The sequence below is a fragment of the Aegilops tauschii genome, chromosome 2 (assembly GCF_002575655.3).
Source record: "Aegilops tauschii subsp. strangulata cultivar AL8/78 chromosome 2, Aet v6.0, whole genome shotgun sequence".
Lineage (NCBI taxonomy): Eukaryota > Viridiplantae > Streptophyta > Magnoliopsida > Poales > Poaceae > Aegilops > Aegilops tauschii.
The window spans coordinates 93,963,633-93,979,631 of record NC_053036.3 but is presented as its reverse complement, the minus strand read 5'-3'; the positions used below and the strand labels follow the sequence as shown (position 1 = coordinate 93,979,631).

Sequence of the window (15,999 nt, the reverse complement as noted above, 5' to 3'; positions counted from 1 at the left end):
ACTGAAAGTGAGTGAATTCGAAATTTTTGAAAGTTAAATGAGAGGGAATAAAAGGACTTTCCCAAACTTTCATTTTTGCTTTTATGATCTCCGTGAATTCAAATTCTTTTCACCACAAAAACCCTGGAGAGAAGATGACATGACTTCTTCCATTTATTTAAATGACAAGGGGTGTCGAAAATATTTGAATTTCATTGGAGAATATTTCCAATTCTGAAACTTTATGCAACTCAATGATTTTCATGAGAGAAGATAAAATGACTTCTTCAAAACATATGAAATATGAGTTGGGAGTTTAAAAGGATCAAATTTAAAGTCCTTTTGCAAATTATTTTTAATTTGGAGTTATTTGGGTTTTATTCCAATTATTTTTCTTCAAAAATAAAATACATGGAAAATAGGGTAACATGATTCCCTACATCAAAAAATTGGAGATAAATAAATCTGAAATCATTTTGTTATTTTTAAAATGATTTTTATTGGATTTTAGTAGGGCAATAGCACTCTTTGAATTATTTGATTTTTTGTGGATTTTATTTGACGCTAGAAAAATGTTCACGTTGTAGGAAATCTTTTTCTGAAAATTTTGATATATAATATGCCTATGTTATATTTTATTTTATTTGCATTTATTTTATTTCTTCTGTCTGCAAAATTATTGTTTTTCAAAAAAATCCCCGACTGGGCCGGCCCAGCCCAGCCGCCACCGCTTTCGTCCGCGACTCCAGCGCCCTCACGACAGCGCTGCCGCCGCCATGACCTTCGCGGACACCGCGCCGTTGCCGCCTCTCTCTGCCCCCTCCAGCACGCCACCGCGCCACCCTCCCTCCATAAATAGCTGCGCCCCTCCTCTTCTCGCGCCGCTGCCGCCTCACGCTTTGCGCCCCCGCGCCGCAGATTGCCGCCGCCGCCCCGCTAGCTGTCGTTGCCGCCGCCGCAAGCCGCCACTCCCCGTTGCTGCTGCCGCACCACCCCGCCGCCCGCGCCGCCATAGCCGCCGCTCGCCGTTGCCCGCCGCGCCGGAGCACGCCGCCCTCGCGAGCCGCCGATCCAAAACCGCTGCCGCCGGTTTATTTCCTTGAACCGGTGCAAAACCGTTAACCCGACCGGTTTTAATTATTAGGTTGGTTTTTACTTATTAGATCGGTTTATTTTCTAGGTTAATTTAATTAGTGAACGTTTGCTATTTTAGGTTCTGGAGCGAACGGTTTTCGTTCTTTAGCTTCCCGTAGTGAACGTTCGTTCTATAGGTTTTTCTTTTTATTTTTACTTTCTGTCCACGGACCTATTTGTAGTATTTCTTTTACAGATTAGTCCTTCTGTTTCAAACGACCACATCTTTTTACCCGTTTATCCAAATTCAACGAAACCAACGCCCATTTCTTCGTTATAAACTCCTTTATCCAGTAAAACAACTTAAACATGTTTTTGTAAGTATTAAAATTTGAATTCAAACAGATTTGTATTCAAACTTCGTTTGATCATAACTTGAGTTTTATAACTCCGTTTTAGTTGATTCTTTTTGCTTTTCGAAGCTCTTGACCTAAACTTTCTAATAAGGCCAAATTCATATAATTTTGGTACTGTTAGAAATTGTTTTATGTTGCAAGAGGTATTTGCTTGGTTTTGAAGCTTTCTGAATTGTTTTGTTCGATCTTTCTGATCTTTTGAGTGATTGCTTATGTGTGGTTACTATTGTTTGCTTACGATAGATTGACCGGAGTGTGACAAGTAGAACTATCAAGATTTTTGAGTGCGAATCATCTTCATCAACAGTACAGGCAAGTAACACTTTGATCATACCTCTTACTACCCAGTTTTATTGCATTAGATCAATCATCAAACAATTGCATGGTTAGGATCTGAATTAAATTGTGGGTTTTGGGAAAGTAGATGAGGTAGTACCTATTGCCCTGTTTATTATCAAACCGTTGGGAGTTACTTCTATGTTTGCTTATTGCTATGCTATGCTCGTAGATGTGGATTGGGTTTGAGTGAATTTCCATGACAGATGTGAGGATGTTAATTAAAGGTTCAACTTAAGGTGGTTACTTTAATTCACATCTGGGTGGATTGAGGCACCTGGGGAACCCAGTGTTGTCTGTATTTTTGGATATCCCGGAGTACCCGTGATATTATCCTATGGACCGCCACCCAGGCTCAAAGGGATCATGAGATTATTCATGCTAGAAACTTTTGTGTGCAGCCACAAGCTATTATGGGCTCTAGCATAGTTGAGTAGGTTACATGACCTCTTGAAGAGGTGGGCTAGCAGATGTAGGGGAAAGTAGGTGTAACTGTCCACCCAGAGTAAAGAGTTATTGTTTCTGAAAGACTGTGTCTCGGTCATCCATTTCTCAAACACCATGTAGTGCGAGAAATCAAACGGAGGAGATCGAGTCTTGTGGGGAAAAGTGTGCAAACCTCTGCAGAGTGTACAAACTAATCATGATTAGCCGTGTCCCCAGTTATGGACATCTTGAGTATCTAGTTCTTGGATTATCATGTGAATCTCATCATCATGTTACTTAATTTAATTTTGATTGGGTTAATCACGTTCTTAATTGGGGTTGAGTTGGAGGTACCTTCTCAATGTTTAACAACCACCATGATAGTTAAATAAAATTTATTCCTTTGTTGTAGGGAAAATTGGCTTTTCGCAAAAACATGTTAACCATAGAGCTTTTCCACCAGCCAAATATGCATATAGTGATAGTTATTATTCATCATTATCCTATGGTGTAAATTTGCCAGTACATTCAATGTACTGACCCTTTGTGGCTGCAATGTCTCATGTTGCAGGAATCTTACGACGAGTAAGTGATACGTTAGGGTTACGATTTCTACACTCAACTTTGCCGTTGGTGTTGATGGGAATCCACAACCTTTGTTACTTCCGCTATATGGATTGAGGTAATGGTATTTACGTTACTTTTTACATGTGATTTACCTCTGTTATAAATCCTCGAGTACTGTGTGTGTCAGCATACCGATCCAGGGATGACACTTAAGCACAGAGACTTGACCGTCTGAGGTCGGGTCGCTACACCGTACCACTCTGGTGTGGATCGTGCTCTGGTTGACCTACGAGTTTTAGTAGTAACTTGATCTTGAAGTTTCATGATCATCATCATTAGTTTCCTCTCTAGTTGGTGTAGGCATCACGAGAACGGATTTCTCTGATGTGCTACCTTCCAAATTGAGAGAAGGTATAAATACCTCATCAAGTTCTACTTTCCTTCCACTCACTTCTTTTGAGAGAAACTCCTTCTCTAGAAAGGATCCATTCTTAGGGCCTGTTCTGGAACTCTCCCAGCTCCACCGAATCCACGATTTCAGCTTCTGGAGCGAGCTCCTCACTTCACCCAGCGATCAAAAAACGTTCTGGAGGGATGCTGGCTTCTCCCTTCGCTGCAGCCCAGCTGGGAGGCAAAAAGCCTGTTAGGCTCCCCATTGGGCTGGCTGGAGGCCGCCCAGATGTGCAGTAGAGTTTTTTTCACAGTTGTCATGCCTTGGGCTAGCTAGGCTGTACGTGGTGATACACACATTTGGCGTGTTAAAAAAGGATACACATATGGCTGGGCGGGGCTGTACGTGGTGCCTTGGGCTTATAGCATGCAAAGTTCTTGTTAATACAGTAGCTACTGCAGCTACTTTTGCTGTACAGGAACATGTACAGAGAGATCGCCGTTTGGTACATGGAGCAACAAATATACAGCAATCATGTAATATTCGAAAGATCCCAAATTTTCAGAGCTAACATAGGTCATAATTTAGCAGAAAAACTTGTTGATGCCACAAAAGCTTCATTTGCCAATAAGTTTGCAAATCAATATGGTCACGCATAGAAAGTCATGAACATGATTTCTTATAGGGTTTCTTGTTCTTTTCTGGAATGATGATTCCAAGCCTCACTTTAGATGAAGTAGGTGTTGCCTGAGATGCTTGTTCTTCCATATCATCCAGATCAAGGTCCTCGATCTCGTCAACATTGATGGATTCTTTCACTGCCGCACTAGAGGGGGAGGTATGCCAGAAGAGGGATTCCAATGGTCTGTACCATCAGTTGTGATATCTCCAAAAATAACCCGCAACTTTTCTTCATTAGCAAGTCCTTTCTTCTTGAACTTACCACAACCTTTAATATCCTGTAATGCAACAAGTGAAACACATTATTAGTAAATAAAGAGATATGGCTAAATTAAGATACATGATATAACAGCAAAAGAACTCACAATTTTAGCCTTCTTCCACCACTCATCATCTTGTGACACGGTGTTGTTCACATAGTCCCATCCGGCTCCGGTCTCCCAAAACTTGAGTTTCTTAAACAAGGTGAAATCAACTTTAAGCTTGTCCCATTTGTTTTTCAATTGGGTATGTGTGTAGTCAAGCCCGGTTCTCATCTTAAATTGTCTTGTCACCTCATCAAATGCATTTGGGGTCAAATAATTGCCTGGCCTATTTCCAGCGTCCACTTGCTCGGCGAACAACTCGCACACAATCCGAGTGTTTTCAACACTCCATTCAGCATTCATGCTTGACACTTATCTACGAAAATGCATGTCACATTGGTCCTCACATGTACTAGCATAATATGTAAACAGAAGTTTTTTGCAAAGCCAAAATCATGTCATATCTGAACAACACTTCACAAAGCAACTAATATCTTAGCAGTACAGCTAATATCTTAGCACTACACAATTCAAACTGTTAATATGCTACCAGTAGTACACTTCACAAATTACATTCAACCAATTAGGCAGGCACTAGTTCATACTGTATATATCTTAGCAGTACACATACAACACTGCACAAAAATTCAGTTTCCATTAACAGTACAGGGGCACCAAGTCTGACATAGGAGCTCAAAATTTCAGTTTCCGTTAATAGTTCAGGGGCACCAAGTCTAACATAGGAGCTCACCTTGTGGTTTGGGCGAGGGGGCTCGGCCTCCGGGCTGCTGCTCCTGGCTCCGGCGTCAATGGCGACCTGCTGAGTTCGCCATTGTCAAGGGCTCGCTGCTCCAACCTGGTGCCGGGACGAGCGCCGCTGAGCAGGGGATCCGGCGGGAAAGAGGCCGGGGTGGCCGGATCTGTACGCGCAGGAGGGGATTCGGCCGGCGACGGGGGCAGCGGGTCTGGCGGCGCGACTGGCAGCGGCGAGGGTTCGAGGAGGGAGCAGAGGAGCGAGAACGGTTCGAGTCTGGGCTTCTTTGTTCTGCACGCGAGCCGTGCAAGGAGGGTGTGCGCGCCAATCGTTTTCCTGGGCGGTGGCAAAGCGCTGTAAATACAAGGAACTCCAGATTTTGTTGATTCGTGAAGCTGGGTTTTCCTCGCTCCGCAAAAATGCACTACGGCCCATCCCAGCTTTGCTATTTCAGCTTCTCGGAGCTAATGCATTCTGCTTCGTTTTTCACGTGGAGTTTGGGAAGCTCAGAGTGGGAGAGTTCCAGAACAGGCCCTTAGCAACAAAGATATTGCCTTTCGGGTATGTGGTAGAAGGTGTACCCAATAGTTTCCTTAGGGTATCCTATGAAGATGCACTTCTCCGATTTGGGTTCGAGCTTATCAGGCTGAAGCCTTTTGACATAAGTGTCACAACCCCAAACTTTTAAGAAACGACGGCTTAGGTTTCTTGCCAAACCACAGTTCATACGGTGTCATCTCAACAGATTTAGACGGTGCCCTATTTAACGTGAATGCAGTTGTCTCTAATGCATAACCCCAAAATGATAGTGGTAAATCGGTAAGAGACATCATAGATCGCACCCTATCTAATAAAGTACGGTTACGACGTTTGTACACACCATTACGCTGTGGTGTTCCAGGTGGCGTGAGTTGTGAAACTATTCCACATTGTTTTAAATGAAGGCCAAACTCGTAACTCAAATATTCGCCTCCGCGATCAGATCGTAGAGACTTTATTTTCTTGTTACGATGATTCTCCAATTCATTCTGAAATTCTATGAACTTTTCAAATGTTCCATACTTGTGTTTCATCAAGTAGATATACCCATATTTGCTCAAATCATCTGTGAAGGTCAGAAAACAACGATACCCGCCGCGAGCTTCAACACTCATCGGACCGCATACATCGGTATGTATTATATCCAATAAGTCATTAGCTCGCTCCATTGTTTTGGAGAACGGAGTTTTAGTCATCTTGCCCATGAGGCATGGTTCGCAAGTATCAAATGATTCATAATCAAGTGATTCAAAAAGTCCATCTGCATGGAGTTTCTTCATGTGCTTTACACCAATATGAACTAAACAACAGTGCCACAAGTATGTTGCACTATCATTATCAACTTTGCATCTTTTGGCATCAATATTATGAATATGTGTATTACTACGATCGAGATTCAATAAACCCTTTACATTGGGTGTATGATCATAGAAGGTTTTATTCATGTAAACAGAACAACAATTATTCTTTGATTTTAAATGAATAACCATATTGCATCAAACATGATCTAATCATATTCATGCTCAACGTAAACACCAAATAACATTTATTTAGTTTCAACACTAATCCCGAAGGTAGAGGGAGTGTGCGATGGCAATCTTATCAACCTTGGAATTATCTCCAACACACATCGTCACCCCATCTTTAACTAGTCTCTGTTCATTCTGCAACTCCTGTTTCGGGTTACTAATCTTAGCAACTGAACCGGTATCAAATACCCAGTGGTTGCTACAAACACTAGTAAAGTACACATAAATAATCTGTATATCAAATATACCTTTGTTCACTTTGCCATCCTTCTTATCCGCCAAGTATTCGGGGAACTTCCGCTTCCGGTGGCCATTTCCTTTGCAGTAGAAGCACTCAGTTTCAGGCTTCGGTCTAGCTTTGGGCTTTTTTTATGGGAGTGGCAACTTGCTTGCCATTCTTCTTGAAGTTCCCTTTCTTTCCCTTTGCCCTTTTCTTGAAACTAGTGCTATTGTTAACCATCAACACTTGATGCTCTTTCTTGATTTCTACCTTCGTCGACTTCAGCATCGCAAAGAGCTCGGGAATTGTTTTCGTCATCCCTTGCATATTATAGTTCATCACGAAGTTCTAGTAGCTTGGTGATAGTGACTAGAGAACTCTATCAATCACTATCTTATCTGGAACATTAACTCCCACTTGATTCAAGTGATTGTGGTGCTCAGACATTCTGAGTACATGCTCACTGGCTGAGCTATTCTCCTCCATCTTGTAGGCAAAGTATTTGTCAAAGCTCTTATATACCTCTCGACACGGGCATGAGTCTGAAATACCAATTTCAGCTCTTGGAACACTCATATGCTTCGTGGTGTTCAAAACGTTTTTGAAGTCCCGGTTCTAAGCCATAAAGCATGGCGCACTAAACTATCAAGTAGTCATCATATCGAGCTTGCCAAAACGTTCATAACGTCTGCATCTGCTCCTGCAATAGTTCTGTTACCTAGCGATGCATCAAGGACATAATTCTTCTGTGCAGCAATGAGGATAATCATCAGATCATGGACCCAGTCCGCATCATTGCTACTATCATCTTTCAACTTATTTTTCTCTAGGAACATATAAAGAATAAACGGGGGAGCTACATCACGAGCTATTGATCTACAACATAATTTGCAAAAACTATCAGGACTAAGTTCATGATAAATTAAGTTCAATTAATCAAACTACTCAAGAACTCCCACTTAGATAGACATCCCTCAAGTCATCCAAATGATACGTGATCCAAATCAACCAAACCATGTCCGATCATCACGTGAGATGGAGTAGTCATCAATGGTGAACATCTCGATGTTGATCATATCTACTATATGGTTCACGTTCGACCTTTCGGTCTCCAGTGTTCCGAGGCCATGTCTATACATGCCAGGCTCGTCAAGTTTAACCCGAGTATTCCGCATGTGCAAAACTGTCTTGCACCCATTCTATGTGAACGTAGATCCTATCACACCCGATCATCATGTGGTGTCTCAGCACGACGAACTGTCGCAACGGTGCATACTTAGGGAGAACACTTATAACTTGAAATTTTTAGTTGAGGGATCATCTTATAATGCTACTGCCGTACTAAGCAAAATAAGATGCATAAAAGATAAACATCACATGCAATCAAAATATGTGACATGATATGGCCATCATCATCTTGTGCTTTTGATCTCCATCTCCAAAGCACCGTCATGATCTCCATCGTCACCGGCTTGACACCTTGATCTCCATCGTAGCGGTGTGGTCGTCTTGCCAACTATTGCTTCTATAACTGTCGCTAACGCATAGTGATAAAGTAAAGCAATTACATGGCGTTTGTATTTCATACAATAAAGTGACAACCATAAGGCTCCTGCCAGTTGCCGATAACTTTTACAAAACATGATCATCTCATACAATAACGTATATCACATCATGTCTTGACCATATCACATCACAACATGCCCTGCAAAAAAACAAGTTAGACGTCCTCTACTTTGTTGTTGCAAGTTTTACGTGGCTGCTACGGGCTTCTAGTAAGACCCGTTCTTACCTACGCATTAAAACCACAACGGTGATTTATCAAGTTTGTTGTTTTAACCTTCAACAAGAACCGGCCACAGTCAAATTCGATTCAACTGAAGTTGGACAAACAGACACTCGCCAGCCACCTTTATGCAAAACTATTTGCATGTCTATCGGTGGAACTGGTCTCATGAACGTGGTCATGTAAGGTTGGTCCGGGCCGCTTCATCCAGCAATACCGCCGAATCAAAATAAGACATTGGTGGTAAGCAGTATGACTATCACCGCCCACAACTGTAACGCCCCGGATTCGATGTGCCAGGTGTCTCCCAGTTATTCGCCGTCGTTGCCATGTCATTTGCTTGTGTGTTGCATTTTGCCATGTCATCATCTGCATTGCATCATCATGTTTTCCGAAACATGCATCCGGTCTTTTTCCCCGTTGTCCGTTTCGCGATCCGACACTCCCACACGTGCCCGTCGCCCCTCTCAGACCTTGTTTCGTGAGCGGGAGAAAAACGTTCTCGGAATGGGCCGAGATTTGCCGAGTGGCCTTGGTATAGCACCGGTAGACCGCCCATCAAATTTCGTTCCATTTGGAGGTCGTTTGATGCCCCAACGGTTAACCGCGTAGCCCGAAACCCCCCTTCTCTTTGCAGCCCAGCACCTCCTCACACAACCCACCTAGCCCATCTAACCCCTCTCCATGCTCTCGGTCGTTCGATCACGATCGTGTGGGCGAAAAGCGCACCTCATTTGGACTCTCCTAGCTCCCTCTACCTATAAATAGGTCCCCTTCCCCGAAATTCTCGCAGATAAACCCTAACCTTCTTCCCTCCATGCCGCCGGACACCTCTCCCCACCACCGGACATGTCCGCCGCCGCTTCCTCAGCCACTCCCTGTCCGCCACATCGCCCCTCCGCCTCCCCACCACTCCACGGCCCGCGGAGCCCACGGCCGGGCCGCGCCGGGCCCGACCGCGCCCGCAACCCCCCGCCGCGCCCTGGCGCCCGAGCCGCCGGCGCACCTCGCCCCGCCGCCCGGTCTCCCGCGCCGCCGCCCGGTCCGGCCTCCGCCGCCCTGCGCATGCCGGACCTCGCCGGCCGTCCGCGCGCCGCTTGGCCGACCGCCGCCGGACCCCGCGCCGTCCGCCTCCGCGCTCCGCCGCCGGCGCCGCCCCTCGCCGCGCCTCCGCCGCCGTCGCCGGCTGCCCCGTCGCCGGATCCGGACGGTGGGATGAGATCCACCCGTCCCGGAACCAAACGCGTCGTCCCGCGCCCGGATCCCTCCGTCCCGCACCGTCCCGTCCACGTTCTCCGCGGGGTATAATTTTCTCCAAGTCCCAGGTTTTTTATCAGCATGTTGCATACTTTGACCTGCCATAACTTTGTGTGTACTGCTCCGTTTTGCGTGCATGATATGTCAGAATGTTCATTGTGAGATGCTTTTAATTTCGTTACACTGGATCATGTTCATTAGAGTTCATCTTGATTCCCTAATCATCGTTGCAAGAGTGCTATATGATGTTAACTGCTGTCTGTTATCAGAACTTGGTGATTTGTCTTTTTCATTGCATTTTGTGTGCATATCCTATGAGCTTGATGTCTACATGAGTTTTGAACTACATAATGCCATATTTACAGGGGTGCTTATATTGTATTTTTGTGATCTATGTGGTGACTAGCACAAGCATGCAAAGTAGCCTCCATGATGTTGCTGATTTCTGTGACTTGGTCATTTCTGCTAAGTCTGAGTGTGTTATGTTGTGATGCCATATAAACCTGCTGCTACAAGTCATTCTATGCATGACCTGGAGATGTTCACTAAGGATGTTTTGTTGATCATGTTATGCTCTATACATCCATGCCCATGTTTGCATTTATGGAGTGCTCTAACATGTCTTAATCTTGCTCTACTTTTGCTATAAAAGTTCCTGGCAGATTGTTTACATGTTAATCAACTTTGCCATGGTTGTTGCTAGTGATCCATGCACCCTATGAATTTGCTCTTGCCATGTTTAGCTTCATAATTATGCCATCTTACTGTTGGTTGACTTCACATGCCATGAAATGCTCTATGGTCTACTTATCGTTGTTTCTGCCATGTACTGTTATTTTCACTAAGTCTGAATCTGTTTATGTAACTTGCTATGTTTACATGGGTGCCATCGTATCTTATGTGCCTTTTTGGCTCATGTTCAGTAAGGGACTTTTGTTCTATGCAATTAGTAGACTCATGCCATGCCTTTGGTTGCCATGATAAGTTCCTGTAGCATGTTGTTTGATAGCTCTAAACTTTGCAACCTGATGTTATTTCTGCCATGTCCAGTGATTTTCTGTTAAGTCTGTGAACTGTTATTATTTGCAATCTTTCCATGCCCTTTTGAGCATGTTCTAGTGATTTCTGGAGATAGCTTATTGTTCATGTTTTGTAATGCTTTACCTTTACATCACGTCCATGCCTTTTGTTTTCATTTTGGGGTGCTGTAGCATATTATTTTGATGCTTGCAAGATGCCTAGTTGCTGTTTTGGACAGATTGTTGTTATATCTCGTTTGGAGTGTATGTGTTGCACCGTTGCTCCGTTTTGAGCATGCTCTATATGAAACTTGCTTAGTTTTACATGTAGTTTCATGTTACCTTGTTGCATCCATGTTTTGAGTGTGTTTGCTTGATGTTTGAATGCATTTTGCATCAATGCCATGTTTAACTTGTTTTGCTCATATCTTCTAGGCCGTAGCTCCGAATCTAATGAACTTTATATGTAACTTGACTAGAATTTCGTGTAGATTGTTTTGGTGCACCTTAACTTGCTGTTTAACAACTTGAACATAAAGTTTATTCAGATCTGGACCAATTTCGAAATTTGCATATGGGGACTTACCGGAATTGTCATATGTTGTTTCCGGCCTCATTTAAACTTGCTTTGATGTGTTGTTCTTGTATGCATCATCTCATGCCATGAGTAGCCTCATGTAGCCTTGTCATGCATCATACTTGGTTGAGCATCATGCCTTGTTCATGTGTGGTGTGTTTACCATGTTGTGTGCTTCTTCTCGATAGTTCCCGTTTCGTTGCGATCATGAGGATTCGTTCGTCTACGCTTGGTTCGTCTTCGTGGCTTAATCTTCTTCATGGACTCGTTCTTCTTCCTAGCGGGATTTTAGGTAAGATGACCGTCACCTTGGATCTCATTACTATCATTGCTAAGCTAGTTGCTTCGTTCTATCGCTTTGCTGTGCTACCTATTCACTTGCTCTTCAAGCCTCCCAAATTGCCATGAACCTCTAACCTTTGTCACCCTTCCTAGCAAACCATTGTTTGGCTATGTTACCACTTTGCTCAGCCCCTCTTATAGCGTTGCTAGTTGCAGGTGAAGATGAAGATTGCTCCTTGTTGGATTATGTTATGTTGGGATATCACAATATCTCTTATTTAATTAATGCATCTATATACTTGGTAAAGGGTGGAAGGCTCGGCCTTATGCCTGGCGTTCTGTTCCACTCTTGCCGCCCTAGTTTCCGTCATACCGGTGTTATGTTCCTTGATTTTGCGTCCCTTACGCGGTTGGGTGATTTATGGGACCCCTTGACGGTTCGCTTTGAATAAAACTCTTCTAGCAAGGCCCAACCTTGGTTTTACATTTGCCTCACCTAGCTTTTTCCCTTGGGAGTCGCGCATCCCGAGGATCATCTTTATTTTAACCCCCCCGGGCCAATGCTTCTCTAAGTGTTGGTCCGAACTGAGTAGACTGCGGGGCCCCCTCGTGGAAACTCGAGGTATGGTTTTACTCGTAGGATATCTCATCCGGTGTTGCCCTGAGAACGAGATATGTGCAACTCCTCTCGGGATTGTCAGCACATCGGGCGGCTTTGCTGGTCTTGTTTTACCATTGTCGAAATGTCTTGTAACCGGGATTCCGAGACTGATCGGGTCTTCCCGGGAGAAGGAATATCCTTCGTTGACCGTGAGAGCTTATAATGGGCTAAGTTGGGACACCCCTCCAGGGTATAAACTTTTGAAAGTTGTTCGGAGTCCCGGATGAGATCCCGGATGTCACGAGGAGTTCCAGAATGGTCCGGAGGTAAAGATTTATATATGGGAAGTCCTATTTTGGCCATCGGAAAATGTTCGGGATTTTTCGGTATTGTACCGGGAAGGTTCTAGAAGGTTCCGAAGTGGGGCCCACCTGCATGGGGGGACCCACATGAATGTGGGTAGTGGGGGCAAGGCCCCACACCCCTGGTCAAGGCGCACCAAGATCCCACCTTAGAAGGAATAAGATCATATCCCGAAGGGATAAGATCAAGATCCCTAAAAAAGGGGGATAACAATCGGTGGGGAAGGGAAATGATGGGATTTCTTTCCCCCACCTTTGCCAACGCCCCAATGGACTTGGAGGGCAAGAAACCAGCCCCCTCCACCCCTATATATAGTGGGGAGGCGCATGGGAGCAGCACCCCAAGCCCTGGCGCCTCCCTCCCTCCCGTGACACCTCTTCCTCCCCGCTTGCGCTTGGCGAAGCCCTGCCGGGATCCCGATACTTCCACCACCACGTCGTCGTGCTGCTGGATCTCCATCAACTTCTCCTTCCCCCTTGCTGGATCAAGAAGGAGGAGACGTCCCCGCTCCGTACGTGTGTTGAACGCGGAGGTGCCGTCCGTTCGGCGCTAGGATCATCGGTGATTTGGATCACGACGAGTACGACTCCATCAACCCCGTTCTCTTGAACGCTTCCGCGCACGATCTACAAGGGTATGTAGATGCACTCCCCTCTCTCTCGTTGCTAGATGACTCCATAGATTGATCTTGGTGAAACGTAGAAAATTTTAAATTTCTGCTACGTTCCCCAACAGTGGCATCATGAGCCAGGTTTATGCGTAGATTCTATGCACGAGTAGAACACAAAGTAGTTGTGGGCGACGATTTGTTCAATTTGCTTGCCGTTACTAGTCTTATCTTGATTCGGCGGCATTGTGGGATGAAGCGGCCCGGACCGACCTTACACGTACTCTTACGTGAGACAGGTTCCACCGACTGACATGCACTTGATGCATAAGGTGGCTAGCGGGTGTCTGTCTCTCCCACTTTAGTCAGATCGGATTCGATGAAAAGGGTCCTTATGAAGGGTAAATAGCAATTGGCATATTACCGTTGTGGCTTTTGCGTAGGTAAGAAACGTTCTTGCTAGAAACCCATAGCAGCCACGTAAAACATGCAACAACAATTAGAGGACGTCTAACTTGTTTTTGCAGGGTATGCTATGTGATGTGATATGGCCAAAAGGATGTGATGAATGATATATGTGATGTATGAGATTGATCATGTTCTTGTAATAGGAATCACGACTTGCATGTCGATGAGTATGACAACCGGCAGGAGCCATAGGAGTTGTCTTAATTTATTGTATGACCTGTGTGTCAATGAAAAACGCCATGTAATTACTTTACTTTATTGCTAACCGTTAGCCATAGTAGTAGAAGTAATAGTTGGCGAGACAACTTCATGAAGACACGATGATGGAGATCATGATGATGGAGATCATGGTGTCATGCCGGTGACGAAGGTGATCATGCCGCGCCTCGAAGATGGAGATCAAAAGGCGCAAGATGATATTGGCCATATCATGTCACTTTATGATTTGCATGTGATGTTTATCATGTTTACATCTTATTTGCTTAGAACGACGGTAGCATAAATAAGATGATCCCTCACTAAAATTTCAAGAGATGTGTTCCCCCTAACTGTGCACCGTTGCGAAGGTTCGTTGTTTCGAAGCACCACGTGATGATCGGGTGTGATAGATTCTAACGTTCGCATACAACGGGTGTTGACGAGCCTAGCATGTACAGACATGGCCTCGGAACACAAGCAAAACACTTAGGTTGACTTGACGAGCCTAGCATGTACAGACATGGCCTCGGAACACAAGAGACCGAAAGGTCGAACATGAGTCGTATAGTAGATACGATCAACATGGAGATGTTCATCGATGATGACTAGTCCGTCTCACGTGATGATCGGACACGGCCTAGTCGATTCGGATCATGTATCACTTAGATGACTAGAGGGATGTCTATCTAAGTGGGAGTTCATTAAATAATCAGATGAACTTAATTATCATGAACATAGTCAAAAGGTCTTTGCAAATAATGTCGTAGCTTACGCTTTAGTTCTACTAAGATATGTTCCTAGAGAAAATTTAGTTGAAAGTTGATAGTAGCAATTATGCGGACTGGGTCCGTAAACTGAGGATTGTCCTCATTGCTGCACAGAAGGCTTATGTCCTTAATGCACCGCTCGGTGTGCTGAACCTCGAGCGTCGTCTGTAGATGTTACGAAACATCTGACATACACGTTTTGATGACTACGTGATAGTTCAGTGTGTGATGCTAACGGTTTAAAATTGTGGCACCAAAGACGGTTTTGAAATGTCGCGGAACATATGAGATGTTCCAAAGACTGAAATTGGGATTTCAGACTAATGCCCACGTCAAGAGGTATGAGACCTCTGACAAGTTTCTTAAGCCTGCAAACTAAGGGAGAAAAGCTCAATCGTTGAGCATGTGCTCAGATTGTCTGAGTACTACAATCACTTGAATCGAGTGGGAGTTAATCTTCCAGATGAGATAGTGATGGTTCTCCATAGTCACTGCCACCAAGCTATTAGAGCTTCGTGATGAACTATAACATATCAGGGATAGACATGATGATCCTTGAGCAACTCGCGATGTTTGACACCGCGAAAGTAGAAATCAAGAAGGAGCATCAATTGTTGATGGTTAGTAAAACCACTAGTTTCTAGAAGGGCAAGGGCAAGAAGGGATACTTCATGAAACGGCAAATCACTTGCTGCTCTAGTGAAGAAACCCAAGGTTGAACCCAAACCCGAGACTAAGTGCTTCTGAAATGAGGGGAACGGTCACTGAAGCAGAACTACCCTAGATACTTCGTAGATGAGAAGGCTGGCAAGGTCGACAGAAGTATATTGGATATACATTATATTAATGTGTACTTTACTAGTACTCCTAGTAGCACCAGGGTATTAGATACCGGTTCGGTTGCTAAGTGTTAGTAACTCGAAATAAAAGCTGCAGAATAAACGGAGACTAGCTAAAGGTGAGATGACGATATGTGTTGGAAGTGTTTCCAAGGTTGATGTGATCAAGCATCGCATGCTCCCTCTACCATCGAGATTGGGGTTAAACCTGTATAATTATTATTTGGTGTTTGCGTTGAGCATAGACATGATTGGATTATGTTTATCGCAATACGGTTATTCATTAAAGGAGAATAATGGTTACTCTGTCTATTTGAATAATACCTTCAATGGTCTTGCACCTAAAATGAATGGTTTATTGAATCTCGATCGTAGTGATACACATGTTCATGCCAAAAGATATAAGATAGTAATGATAGTACCACATACTTGTGGCACTGCCACTTGAGTCATATTGGTATAAAACGCATGAAGAAGCTCCATGTTGATGGATCTTTGGACTCAATCGTTTTTGAAAA

General features: G+C 44.2%; 1 non-coding gene across 1 annotated transcript; it reads right to left on the bottom strand.

Annotated features, from left to right (window-relative positions):
• Positions 1-3,878: 3,878 nt before the first annotated feature.
• On the bottom strand, positions 3,879-5,240 carry LOC109734359 (uncharacterized). Its single transcript, XR_012203738.1, has 3 exons — positions 4,927-5,240; positions 4,236-4,551; positions 3,879-4,148 (listed from the first exon to the last, which is right to left on the bottom strand). It is a non-coding gene; the product is annotated as an uncharacterized protein (transcript).
• Positions 5,241-15,999: the final 10,759 nt, after the last annotated feature.